Raw genomic sequence first — 13,722 nt, forward strand, 5'->3', positions numbered from 1 at the left:
GAACTACCGCGATTTTGACGCTTGAAACTTTACTTTTAACGATTGATGTTCAATATTAAAAAGAAAATGTTATTTTTAAATACATACAATAAAGATTCCATTGGATGTGTGAATGTTGTTTCAATCTTACGAAATAAATGTGATTGAAAAAGTACCTAACCAGTCAAAATGACTGTTCCGGTAGTTCTAGTGTTATGCACAATCACTTGGGGAATGTTTTTTATCTAACTATCTTCACGTTTCTAGCTCCTACGGACTAACTACACCGGTTAAACTTACCACTGGTTTCACTGCACTTAGAAACTGCTCACACTAGTTCACAAATTGCGCAAATCACTTGGCTAAATTCTGGACTTCACAGATAACTGAACTGCAACTGATTTGCACTGCACTTGACTGCAACAAAAATGGCGCTGCAAACGCTGAACCGCACAAGCTGAAAACTCACCTAACAGTAAAGCAATCCGTGCTGGCGGGTGCCTTTTATGCTCCGGAGATGATCGCCTCCCAAAGGGGCACAAAGCCCACACACGGGGCGGCAGGTGAAAGAGAGATAGATAGTGAGATGTTCGTGCTAATATGTCTGCATGCGGCTGGTGGAATATGTTTGCCGCCTAAGCCGCCTAACGACCACGACCATAAAACCTCCACACACCAAGCGACACCGGTACACGCTGTACCTATACAGAAAATACAGAGTGAAACAGCGAACCGTTTCGGAATATTTGTATTATGGGTCGCCGTTTGACACGTTCAAATTCAAGGGGACACACCATCGGGATATTTTTAGAACCTGAGGATGTGAACACGAATGCCCACCACGTTGCACCACGGAAGAAGCGAGCGGATAGTGGAGGGTGCCGCTGTCTCTAGTTGCCCCCTTCCCACCGAAGGCCACACCCACTTTCTTCCGAACGCAAAGATGGGTTGAAAAAAAAAAACAAACAAATGAAGCAAGCAATAGGGGAAATGTACCCCCTCCCCCCCACCGTCAAGGGGTGCAGCTGGATGATTTTCCTCAGTATGGGTGCCGGAAAAATGCTGTGAATGTATTGTGGTGTGCATGGAAAGGCACGCTGCATCGCTCGCTGCAGTTGTGTGCAAGTCGATCGCATATTCAAATACAGTCGCAAACACAACTAAGCAGCTATGTGCAACCTAAAACAATGCAATAAGTGTACGACGGCCCTTCACCGTGGATTCCGATGCGGTGACTCATTATGTAGTACTTGCAAAAGACGACAGGCCAGTTCCAACGAACAGTGCAAAGTACAAAGCTGTTGACAGAGTGGAAGAAACATGGAGGAAGAGTTCCATTGGCATGACTTTCACATTGGACACGAATAAATACTTTCAAAATTTTTTAACATCTTTCACATTCAACGTTCAATTAAACCTAAATATACCCTGAACAAATGGAAAGAGATAAAACAATATATTACCATTGATATGACACGAGCTCTTGAAAAACAAACTGCCAAAGTGAAGCAGATTAATTATTTTATGAAAAAAAAAACTGTCCACGGAACTGTAGGGTCCGAGCTGTCCAGTCGGGAAAGCTGCCGGAGATTAACGTAATCAAAACATGTTAAAAAGTGTTCTGAAAGTTTTGTTTTTTGTGTGTGCATTGTGTAGACCAGGGGTCGGCACACGATTTCTTGAAAGGGGCCAAAAAAGCCAGCACTTGCATATTGGCGCTTTTTAAATAGAGTATCAATTGTCTAATCTGGAAAGTAACATAAATATATGGAAACATATTTCAAAGTATTACTTTTCACCAATAATTTTGAAACGTATTTTCGCTGAGTTTGTGTACTTTTTCAACACATTGCTCGTTTGTTGTACTGTAAATTGATGTACTTTAATATCCTTGAAATTAATCATCTTCTGACGTCGTTTTCCCACAGCAAGGTTTTAATGGCGTACACTCTGTAGTAAAAACAACTCCTCCTCGAGATATTTGGAATATTATTTTTCATGTCATGTGTTCATGTGTTCCATGTCAGAAAAAAGCAATTCACAAGTACAAATAAAAATGAAGCTGCAAGCAGATCTTAAAGATTCCATTTTCGATTCCGATCCGTGTGAACCTGACACCGTGTGGTCTAGGTATCGTTTCATTCACCCTCCGCTTATAAGCGTTCAGGACAATCTCGGTAAGACTCGCTATAAAATGGAATTACCCCCAGCATGAATTGCCAGCTTCGATTCGAGTATGGATGTATGGGGCAGGGGGCATGGACCGTAACTATTCAAGAAGCTCGATCGCTTAACCTCTTCATCTTGTTCGCGCATCTAGTCCGCCAGGGAACGGTAGCAGATCAGTGGTGTTGCAGAAACGCGCTAATAAATTAAAAGATTAGTCCTGGCTACCCCGGCAGTAAATCATCTTTGACGGCATGCTGAATACAGACCGTGCCGCTAAATTTTTTCCTCCAATTTATTTAGTTTGGCATTTTTGCTTTTTTTTGCAATGAACATGTTTGGTAGCGAATTTAAAATTTGCCTTTTTTTCTTCCACACACACTGGTGAAAACACTGCAGTTCTTCAAAGCTGTGATGTAGGTTTTTTTGAGCTTCCAAATTAACTAAATATGAACGACAGAAGTGGTGCGGAGCATAACATAACGAACACGAACCCTGTTGGAAATGTTAGAGATAAAGTCATTTATTTGAAATGGAAAAATATTGTTCGTATAAATATTAGTTACATACATTACATGCGATGTGTTAGATATGACTTTCAAATGAGATAAGATAATAATAAGATAAGATGATAAAATGTTGGGATGAAATTATACAATGTTGATCATATAAATGTGAAAATATGATAACTTAAACATTCGAAAACGAATGTTTATTTTGTTAGTTACTGAACATTCCTGTTTTACTTTTGCTTCCAATTAATGCTGAAGATGTTTTCGTTCAATTTTGAGAAAAGGATAAAATGGTTATACTAGGAAAATGTTCCTCTTGCACCAACGATTAGGATGTAAAACATTCAAAATAGATCGATTTGCGAAAAATGAGTTTTTTCGCCCTCTTTATAGCTCCTTCTTTTCCTCTTTCTATGTCTTTCTTTCCCACATTCCCTTCAGTTTAGCTTTGATCGTACCGAATGGCGAAACTAATCCTGCGAGCGCTGAATAAGAATGGAGCGGAAGCCGAACGATTAAGTTGTCCATAAATATTTTGTCCGGCCCGGGGAGCGCAGTCGGTTGATGGTGGTCCACCAAATGTTCCGAGCCTCCGGAGCTTAGCGTCCATGCGTCCATGTACCAACGCTGGGGGGGACTTTGTGTGCGGTTCGGACATAAATCAACCCGGGGCTGGGGCGGTGCGCGGAGGTGCGCTCGTCCTGTCGGGTCCCGGGAACGAGAAATTGCGCTCGAGCATCGTCTCGACAAATGCAATAGCCGTGTTTTTACGAGCGTCGGCAATCGTTGAAAAAAGAAACGGGACGAAGATGCGCGAAGGAAGAAGCGAAGCCAGCCAGACAGCGCGCTCCCAGGGTACGCGGGGTCTTCCGAGGTGTCGTTTGTCGGCATCGGCCCGTTTCTCGGAACACAAAACACTTCGGCAGGCACTTCTGCATATCTTCCACTAATTTAATATCCAGCCTCTCGAAAGCGCATCGATGCGCAATGGTATCCGTTTTGGGGTGGCCTCGCCCAAACTTTTCCATCGTCGTTTTTCTATCGGCGCGACCAAAGTCAACGCGGATCGTTCGGGGTGAGGAAACCGGACTCGTCCTTCTTCGCTCCAAGCTGCATCGATGGCCGACGTCGTCGTTGTTGGTGGGTTGGTCTTTTTTATTTTACGGCCTACTCTTTCACACCACATAAGTCACCCCCTTTTCCAATTCGAGGAGCGAACAAATGAGTGTGGTTCCTTTTTGTTTTGTCTTTGCTTCTACTGCTTTTCAAGGTTAAGTTGATTTTAACTGAAAGCACAAAAGGCCAGAGACGAGAAGTAAATTTAACATGTTGGTTGCTTGTTTCCGTTTCAACTCGAGCTTTTCATACTGAATGATTTTCAAATGACAAATTCAATCGTTTCAATCTAAACACAGTACATTGTTTAACACGTTGACTGCCATGGCTATCGTTTTTGATAGTTAGTTGTAAAAAGTTTTTCCCCATAAATAAATCAAAATGCAACTGAAACCTTTTTAGCACACTTTTTTTTTGTTTTTTTTGTTTTTGTCAAATTTGCTTGTAAAATGGTTTTGAATCAACGGTTTTCGAAAACCGAGCAAAGACTAAACTTCCTAAAGTATTAATGTTTACGATTACTTTAGCTTTCAGTTGTAAATTTATTTGTTTCTGATCCAAACACCTATCCTATCAGTTTTTAGTCGTAATTTTGATCTCTCTTTTGAAGATACATTTTGATACATTTTTCAAATCTGTAAATGACTGTTTTTTAGCATATTTGTTGATTAATCGTTTTGCGGTTCTTTTTTTTGTTTTTTGATACAGCTCTTCATCATTCCGCTAGCTTGGTGTGAAGTCATAAAGAGCGAATTTGATTTTTTTCAACTTTAATATTCAACCGTTTTTGCGATATTAATTTCGAAAATTGCCTTGTGGTCAACATGATCGCTCACAAGATGAGAAAAAACTTTCTAAAATTGCTATGAACAAAACGGTAAAAATTTAAAATAAAAAGATAAACCTTCGATAAGCGCTCATAATGAATATGAATTCATCTTTTTCCGATTTCGCGTCCGTTGTTGGCTAATCTTCATATTTTCATTCGTTAAACGACTATGATATTTCAACAAATAATCTCAAAACTATCACTTCATATTACCATAATCAAATTATCATGTTTGTTTCCCACCTTGTTGCCATTCGTACGTGATGTGCTTGCAAGCGACCATTGCACTTGCTTTCTAATTTATCTTGCTTGACATGGAAAAGCCGTGTATACAACCCAGCGTTTCTTCGGGAACGTGGGAACGGAAAAATCCATAGTTTTGAATGTAACAGTACTACGCTTTGTACAGCATTTTCACCGTTCACCCAAGCGACGCCTTTCACCCTGAATGAAAACCTTTCACCAGTATTTTCCGGGGCGAGTTCTCGCCTGTTGGCTTGGTTTGCGGCTAGAAAATTACCAATTAGATATGGTTTCCCGTTCAGCAATAAGATGCGGTCTACCCATACTTCGTGGAAAAGCTATCACAGTTTCCCAGTTGAAAAAGCCAGAGTTAATTTTCGATATGAAAGGCATATTGTTGCGCTGAGTGGAGCTACCGAACGATGTACGTGCTTGGCCGACGTCGATGGGTTGTTCACCTTCGAATGCGTGGAAAATTTACATTATCCGTTTCGAAGACAAGCAGCTGCAATGTTCTACCTTTTTTCTATTCACTATCCTTTAAAATGAAATATAATCCAAAACACTTGAGAGATTTAAGAAAATAATCGCATCAACTTGCTCCACCCGGAATCTCTTCTTTTATACATCTTTGAGACTTAAGTCATGAAGTTTTTGGAGATTCATTAGTTCCCCGTTCCATATAAAGATAAATATTCCGATTGATTCTTTCAGCTGGTGTTTGGGGAAGGTGTTTTTACTCGATGTTTTTCAAACTGGAACTTTAAGCTAAATTTCAATAGATTTTTAGAAATTTTTCTCGTAGTATCAACATTGGTTGGAGGTTTTTTATCGTTTCAGTTCTTGTTTTTTTTCTTGTTATTATTTTTTTTAGCTTCGCATTGAATTCAATCGGGACAATTTTTACGTTTACCTTGTTGATTTTGATAATGTGAGGAGCATAACCTCAATTTCTATTCTAAACTTAAATTTGAACATGCATTTTTATTAAATTTTATGACTGCCGATCTCATAACAATGTTCATTACTTGTATGAAGTATTTTATCATGTTTGCAAATCTTATTAGAAACCTAAACTTAAGATCACGATGCTTCTTGTGTACTCCAGCACCTCCATACTGAAATTCATGTAAGTTCAACGCACAAAAAACCGATGAAAGGCGGAGCTTACGACATTGTGATTACATTGTTACACCTGAACGCATTTGTTTTGTTCGCGACGCGTTGAGTCAAAATGGCGCCAATTATGTTCCTTCGCTTCTCACTCTAGCTCTGAATTGTTCAACGAATATACTTGAGAACGGGTTGAATAGACAAGAAACTACGTGTTTTAACCATTTTCCGGATGTCGTACTCTCATAAACCACCCCGGGGGGCTACTCGTCTTGCAAGTGTCATCCGTTCGCGTCCGAGTCCAGGAAACGGGGCTTAATAACATAACCGTGTGAGCCTCTCCTCTCCCATGGTAAAATATTTTATTTAAAAATATATCAAACTGGAGCCCGTGACATCTAGAAGAACCTTCTAACTTTGGAGGAACACCAACGTCGGCGCGTTGCTTAGGGGTAAGCTGAACAAGATGCGCACGTTTTTATCTAATTTGAAGTTATGTAAAGTTATGGAATACCGGTATTTTTGCGTGAATAACGCCTTTTTCTTCTGCAATTTTTGTTTTGAATGGATGACTTTTTCGGCTCTACATTACAGTTTGAAAGATTAAACAAGATTGGGCAAATAAAGTAAAAAATACGATACTTTAAGTAAAACAAGAGATGAAATGAAGGTTTTCAATTAAACATGGATACTTTAAGTAGCTCAATATATTACTTATCGAATACTGAAAGGAAAAGGATAAATAGTTTATGAGTTCTGATGGTACAGGTGTAAAAAAAAACTAAAACATACTCATACAGAGTTTGTGGATTTATTTCACAATTGTGAAAAAAATATCATTATAGTTTGAGGATAAGGAACATACATGGATTAGCAGAAGTAGTTTTAAAACAACTAAAAAGTCACTTAATTAAAATGTGGAAAATTAGATTCTCTTCAATTTTCTTCATAGAAAATTATCTAATGGATTATCTTGGATTGATGATTGAAACATGAAATAAATAAAAGAAAACCATATCGTGCAAGAGTTGTGCTAGGAGCTCCCAAAATAAAGTGTTCTAACCTAATTACGTTGTATTTTAAGGAAGAGTTTCTCAAATCCCCGATGTCAACAAACGCTAGACTTCAACTTGGACCTGATATCGAGCTCAACGGCTCCTGAGTTTTATTTTGCAAACTTCACGCAAATGTGTTTATCGACGTGTGTCGTTCGGATTAGTCATTGAACAGCGGCCAGGTGCGATTGTTGACCCGCGCGATGTACACCTTCAGATCCGGCATCACCTGGAATTCGCCTGCGAGCCCGGACTGCTCCATCAGCTGCAGCATCATCGTCCAGCCGACCACCATCAGGTCGACGATGCGCAGCAGGCGCGGCCACAGACGATTCAGACAGTACACCACTCTGAGCACCACCAGGATCAGCAACACCTTCACCAGCCTCGTAAGGCCCGTCCCGCAGCTCTGCATCCATCGGCGAAGCCGCCCAACACTCTTAACCGGAGCTTTGATGGGCGTACGGTTGGGTTTACGGTGCGATCGCTTCGTCATCTGCGATTTTGAGGAGGTGCACGAATTAGAACTGCTTTGCTTTCCTACCCCAAAACACCGCCACTTACCCTTAACGTTGCACCGTGGAGGAGAAAACACTGAACACGATACGGACAAACTGAAACCCGAAAAATTACGCTTCGAAACCGATGAACATCCACCTCGGATGCTGGTTGGCGATTGAGTAAAGCCGGACGGAGAGCAAACCTGAGAAGGGACCACGCCAAAACAGCCTCGTCTGCCGATGGCAACAGGGAACGAAGGAAAAGGGATGGCACGAGGGGAATGGAGAAACCCAAAAAAAAACGCTGGACACTGGATGGATGCTGCGTGTGTGTTAAAAAAACAAAACACATCCGGCTGCCGGCGACTCGCGTAAATGAAGAAGCGGTAGCGAACTTCTACCAAAACAAAATCGTACAAAACGCCGGTCCAGCCCGTGATGATTTGTTTTCCTTCTTTGGTTATCTTTCGCAATAGCGTTTTGCGATCGCCGGAGCCGAAAATATTTTGACAGATGTTAGATGTTACGCCGGACGCGTTACGCAACGGCTGCAGTTTTCGCATTTGTGTAAACCATTGCTACAAGATCGATCTAATCCATCCATAAATAGTAGAACATATGACGCTGCAAGATTGCAAATGTCTAAGGGTGATGCTCCTGCTTGGATGTAAGTGATGCATAACGTTATCATTTTATGGAAAAAAACACTATATGATATCATCCAGCTTGACTGGTTGGGTAACAAAACTATTCTCAAGTAAATCAACTTCAACTTGATAAGGTCGAATCTGAAGTTTATTAAAACGTTTCAGATTTTACAACGGAAACTAGAAAGCATACAATATAAAAAAACAAACAGGTTAATACGAAAGCAAACCCAAAAGAAACACTTAAAAACAAAGTCCCCACACTTGAAGGAAACGTTCACTTAACATCATTTAATTTGAAACAGAAGCAAAAACAGGAAAACTTATCTCAAACAAATCTAAAACACAAAACACTATCACTGGAAGCTTGCAAACACTCAATCACTGAAATGACAAAACCGGCCAAGCTGCTCAGCCCGAGCGAATCATTTTTGCTGATCGTTCTTGGATAGTCGAGATCACGAAAGAAAAATGTAAAACAGAGTAAAGCAATACGAGCAAATAGAGTACACAAAAAAGCAAACACATACCCCCAAATAAAACACTATCACGTGCGAAAACAAAAAAACACACAGAATCATGCAATGGAGAACATATTCATTAGAAATGTGTAAACAAATTATCCGAACACTAAATTTAGCACAAAATATCAATAATAAAAATGTATGTAATAACTAATCAATGATAACGCATGCTAAGGTAGTCATCAGAATAATCAGATTTTTTATTAAACGCGCACAAGTTAGCAGAGCGATAGCGTTATAAAGAATTAGCAAGGCTGTTTCTACTAAATAACTTCACTTGGTTTTATTCATTAGAATTTCCCCACAACATCCTTTTGATCTAGCTTAAACAAAACTTAATCAATGCGAAAAATGTAAATCAGATTACATACCAGCTTAAATCTTTAAAAAGCAGTCAAATAAATAATACAAAAGTAAAATAAGATGTAACACATTTGAGTGATGATTTAAAAACAAAGAATCTTCATCATTATTGGTATTTACCATATTCCAAACACAATTCGTACTTTGCATCCAGTATGTAGAGTACTTGTATGAGGAGGAGCACTTGATTCGACCAACGCGTCAAGTGCCGGATTGCGTGTATCGCCTTTTCGGTAACACGATTCCACTTTTCTTCGGCACAATTTCCCTCGTTTTTTTCCCAGTAGCCTTTCTTCCTTTTACATTGTGCCGCAGAGAAGGCTGACCCCGGAGAGTGTGACACATCTGCAAATTGATCCCTACACGTGCAACTTGACCCGCCAGGCTGTCTGGTGGCAACTTTCCGCACGCAGATCTCACCCTACTTCTGAGATGAAAAGGACAAACCGGCAAAACTGCTTCCCTATCGAATTGTTGCTGGTTGTTTCTTGGAAAAGCTGATGTTAACATGCTTTTCTTGCGATGATGGTTTGGAAAGGAAAAAGGCGTCAAAATGGCTGTTGTTCGTTGCTCGGCCTACTCGCCATGCCTTCTATCTTCGTTTGTTTTCCCACGGCGGATGGAAAATTAACTACGTACTTGATTAGACAAATCTATACCAAAATCTTATATTCGAATAGATTGCATATATTTGTTTTTGCATTAAACTTGAGAAATCGAAAAGTTTCCACAACACTTTTTTTATATTTTAAATCCACTTTATCACTCGCTCCTAAGAGAAACAGATCGAATAAAAAACATCCATCAATCTATTCGAACGAAACGTTACTTGATTCACGAAGACATCGTTTCGTTTCTTCGTTTTTTAAGAATTCAATCCTTTACGATATGTTGGACTTTTGTTTATGAAAACTTGTTACCAAATATATTTACCCGGATATACACGTTTGGATATTCGGTTTCGAAACGAGAAATTCAAATTCTCTAACGTTCGTTTCCAACGATGTCGAAAACAACGGTGTCAACCAAGTGGTGTATTTTTGTCCGCCGGAACGGAACGTCGTTGTGGACACAGGACGTGCTTTTTCGAGGTCGCCAAAACCCGTTAAACATAGTACGTGCCAGATTCCCAAATGCTGCCCGGATGACCACCCAACACCGGAAGGTTGTGGTAGATTTCATGTGCTCCAGTTTGATATATTTAAACCAAACGTCGTTGCCACATCCTTTGCCCGAGGAGGATGTAGGAGAACCCCACCAGTCGACCGCGACGCTATCGAAACCCGTCTTTTGGCACGTTTCTTGTATGGCGCCAGTAAGACGAGTAGCTCCCGGGTTGGTTTATGAGGGTACGACATCCGGCAAGGGGTTAAGAAACGTCGTTTCCTGTCTATTTCACCCGTTCTCAAGTATATTCGTTGAAACCTTCCGAACTAGAGTGAGATGAGAGAACGAACACATTTGGCGCCATCGTGATTTCGACTAAACGCGTCGCGCACGAAATGGTGCATCACAAAGAGGTGCGCTCAGGTGCAACAATGTAATCACAATGTCGTTAGCTCCGCCTTTCGTTGGTTCTTTGTGCGCCGGACTGGATTGAACTAAAGTATGGTGGTTATCATTAATGCCAAATTTCCCGTATTCGAATGCAGCTAAAATTAAAACTTTCCTTTCTAGTTCAATACCCAATACCTTTTCCTAACTAGCTCAATACCCAAGATGAAGCAAATAGAGACAAACTTTATTGAATGCTCTAGTTTGAACCCGCTTTTTTGTTTTATAATTTACTTTTCCATTATTTGCATGTTGTTGTAAATTTATAATTTAAAAAAGGCTTTTAAAACTCATTTGATTCAACAAAGCATTCTAAATAAGTCAAAAATACTTTCCTACCATTCGAATCTTACTGTTTATTATGGCCTCCAAACCCTCAACCGAGACGACATAATAATTTGCTTTTGGAAACCTACTCTTTTTAATACTTTTCTCCTTCTCGTTTCATGTTTTTCTACTTCGTTTAACAAATTGAAATTTATTGTACTGTTAAAAGAAGATCTTTTATCGGCTTCTTCTTGGTGTATTTAGTGTAGTTCTTCTTGGTGGTATTTAGTAAGTCCTTCAAACGGCAGGCAAAACCAATACGGTCGTTGTATTGGTTTTGCCTGCCGTTTAAAAGACTTACTAAATATCCCCTCCTTCCCCTTCAGGATCTTTTTATAAAATTCAAAAAGCTACCATGTAATATTTTTAATGGTCCCACAAGACATTTGAAATCGCTCTCCAATGATTAAATCCTTTGATTAGTTTGATGGTCGATTGGGAAAAAAGTTACATGAGTAACATAACATGTTTAAAAGTGAAGAAAAAGTTGTTCCGCGAATAACCCGAAAAGCATAATCAAAAACCTCAACACCGCACTAAAGAGAGACGCAAAGTATTGTAAAAAGTGAAGCTCAAAATAAATAGTGCAAAATGAGAAGCCATTTACTTCACTAGAAATAGATGCAGGTGAAAATTACCTAAGAGTAACTGAAAAATAGACTCAATAGACTGGAAACTCAACTCAATAGAGTGGAAAAATAATATAAATTATCTAAGGATGAACTTTGAGAAAAAGCTGGCGTTCAAAACTCAAAATAGCAAGACCATAAATTGGATAGCTACACTGACAAAAGTGTTTTATCTCTTTATAAGCAGGAAGCCGAAACTAAATCAGAAAAAAACAAATGACTCCTCCTCAGAAAAGAAATTAAAACTGCAGCTGCAACTGAATTGCAATTACACATCGCTCCAATCGATTCACCTAAAGGAAAACTAAGGGCTTTAAGATCATCTGCATGTTGTTTGACAGAATTAATTCAGCCCGACGCTAATGAATGTGGTTATTTTCGTACTTCAAAGGTGTATTTTGCTTGAGAACTTCAAAGTGACCAAGTTATCCAGCAATAAATCACATCAAAAGGCAAGTGTGCAAAATACTTAGAAATATGATGAGACCAACGGATTGTTGTTTGTGCAACCTCCACTAGGTAGGTAGTTGGTGGAGAAGAAAGGGGGGGGGGGGGGGGGACTGGTGGTGTTGGCCTCGAACGGTCGTCGTTCGATGCGATGCGAAGCGAATCGGACGCCATGCGAAACAACAATCAGCTAGACAAAACAGGATGCAGCTGCATTTGCAATTTTCCACGCATCGCCGTATGAACGGCCTATCGGCCTCGGTGGAGCATGTGCATCGGTTCAGGTTCAGCATCGAGACAACGACGACGTTTTACACCATCGTTGGCGACACAAAAGTCGACAAGTATAGGAACCGATAACGAACGTCTTGCGAACGATTCTCTCCCTGTGCTCGATGTGCCAAGGAAAAGCACAAAGAAAACGAACACAGAATGGGGTAGAGATGCTGCTCCATCCCTCCCACCAGCATCCCCCCCCCCCCCCCACAATGCAGGCGCATTATGTGCGGTTCAAAATTAGCCACGCACTCTGTCGAACCGTTTGCACATGTTTCCATCCTTTCCTGTGGCAAATTTTCCTTTTAAGTGATGGAAAGGAGGAAGGGAGGAAGGTGGGGGAGGTACACAGAGTTGCCCAGTTGAACACAAGACGATACGGACCGATGCATGCATTTTCTATCGAGGTCGATAGGCCGTTCACCTTCGAATGCGTGGAAAATTTCCAACACGCCGTCCGGGAGACGGCGTATCTGCAGCTGCAGCTGCAAACATGCATCATTTGCCTGGTTGTTGGTTTCGCAAACCCCCCCCCCCCCCCCCCCCACTCCTTTCACCCATCTTCGATCGCGGTACAGCATGGGGCAAAAAGTCGCATATAGCCGTCCTATGTGCTTGCTTGGCCGATGTTAGGCAAAGGCGACGATGCGCTAATTTGTGCGACAAATTGCACAACAGAAAAAGAAACCTTGACGAAAACCAAAAAGGGAAGATGCGGGAAGTGCGCGAACAAAAATAAAAAAATTACAGGGGAAAGTGGGGCAAGATGCACAATGCAACGGCAAGATTGAAGTAAAAATTGTATGAGAAAATCGTCACTATATCATGCACATACTATGTGAATTTCGCGGCTCTAGATTAAGATTCCGACAATGAAAATAGTATAAAGCAAATTCATCACCAACAAATCAAGTGGTAAAATAATATATTGCATTCGTGAAGTAACGAATACTGAACAGAATTGAATTCATTCATCCTTGCATTCTAGTAGCGAAGTCAAAATTTAACTTTTCTTCTGCATTGGACAATATACACCGGCTTATGTGGTCGAAAATACTCTACTGCCAATATTAGGCAACACAGTTACGGATTGAAATAAATAAAAATAAGATAAAAGATTAATTTTTGATATTTCATATTGAAATGTACGATGTGAAATTTATAGCAGAAACATAAATTTGTATATGGAGTTGGATGTGCATTTTACTGAATTTGATGATACTTTTAACCTTGTCTTAGAATTTAGAATACTCAAAAAATATCAAATCTTGATAGATAGCTCAATATAACAAGTTATTAATACGGACACGGTGGGTGACGCGGATGAGTAGTGCATTTATATAGGATAAGGCTATAGTAGCTTCAAATGCATCCTCTGGGAAATCTAGTCATTGCTAGTGTATTAAAACTGTTTTCTTTTTCATTTTTGATAAGTTTTATTT

The sequence above is a fragment of the Anopheles ziemanni genome, chromosome X, assembly GCF_943734765.1.
Source record: "Anopheles ziemanni chromosome X, idAnoZiCoDA_A2_x.2, whole genome shotgun sequence".
Lineage (NCBI taxonomy): Eukaryota > Metazoa > Arthropoda > Insecta > Diptera > Culicidae > Anopheles > Anopheles ziemanni.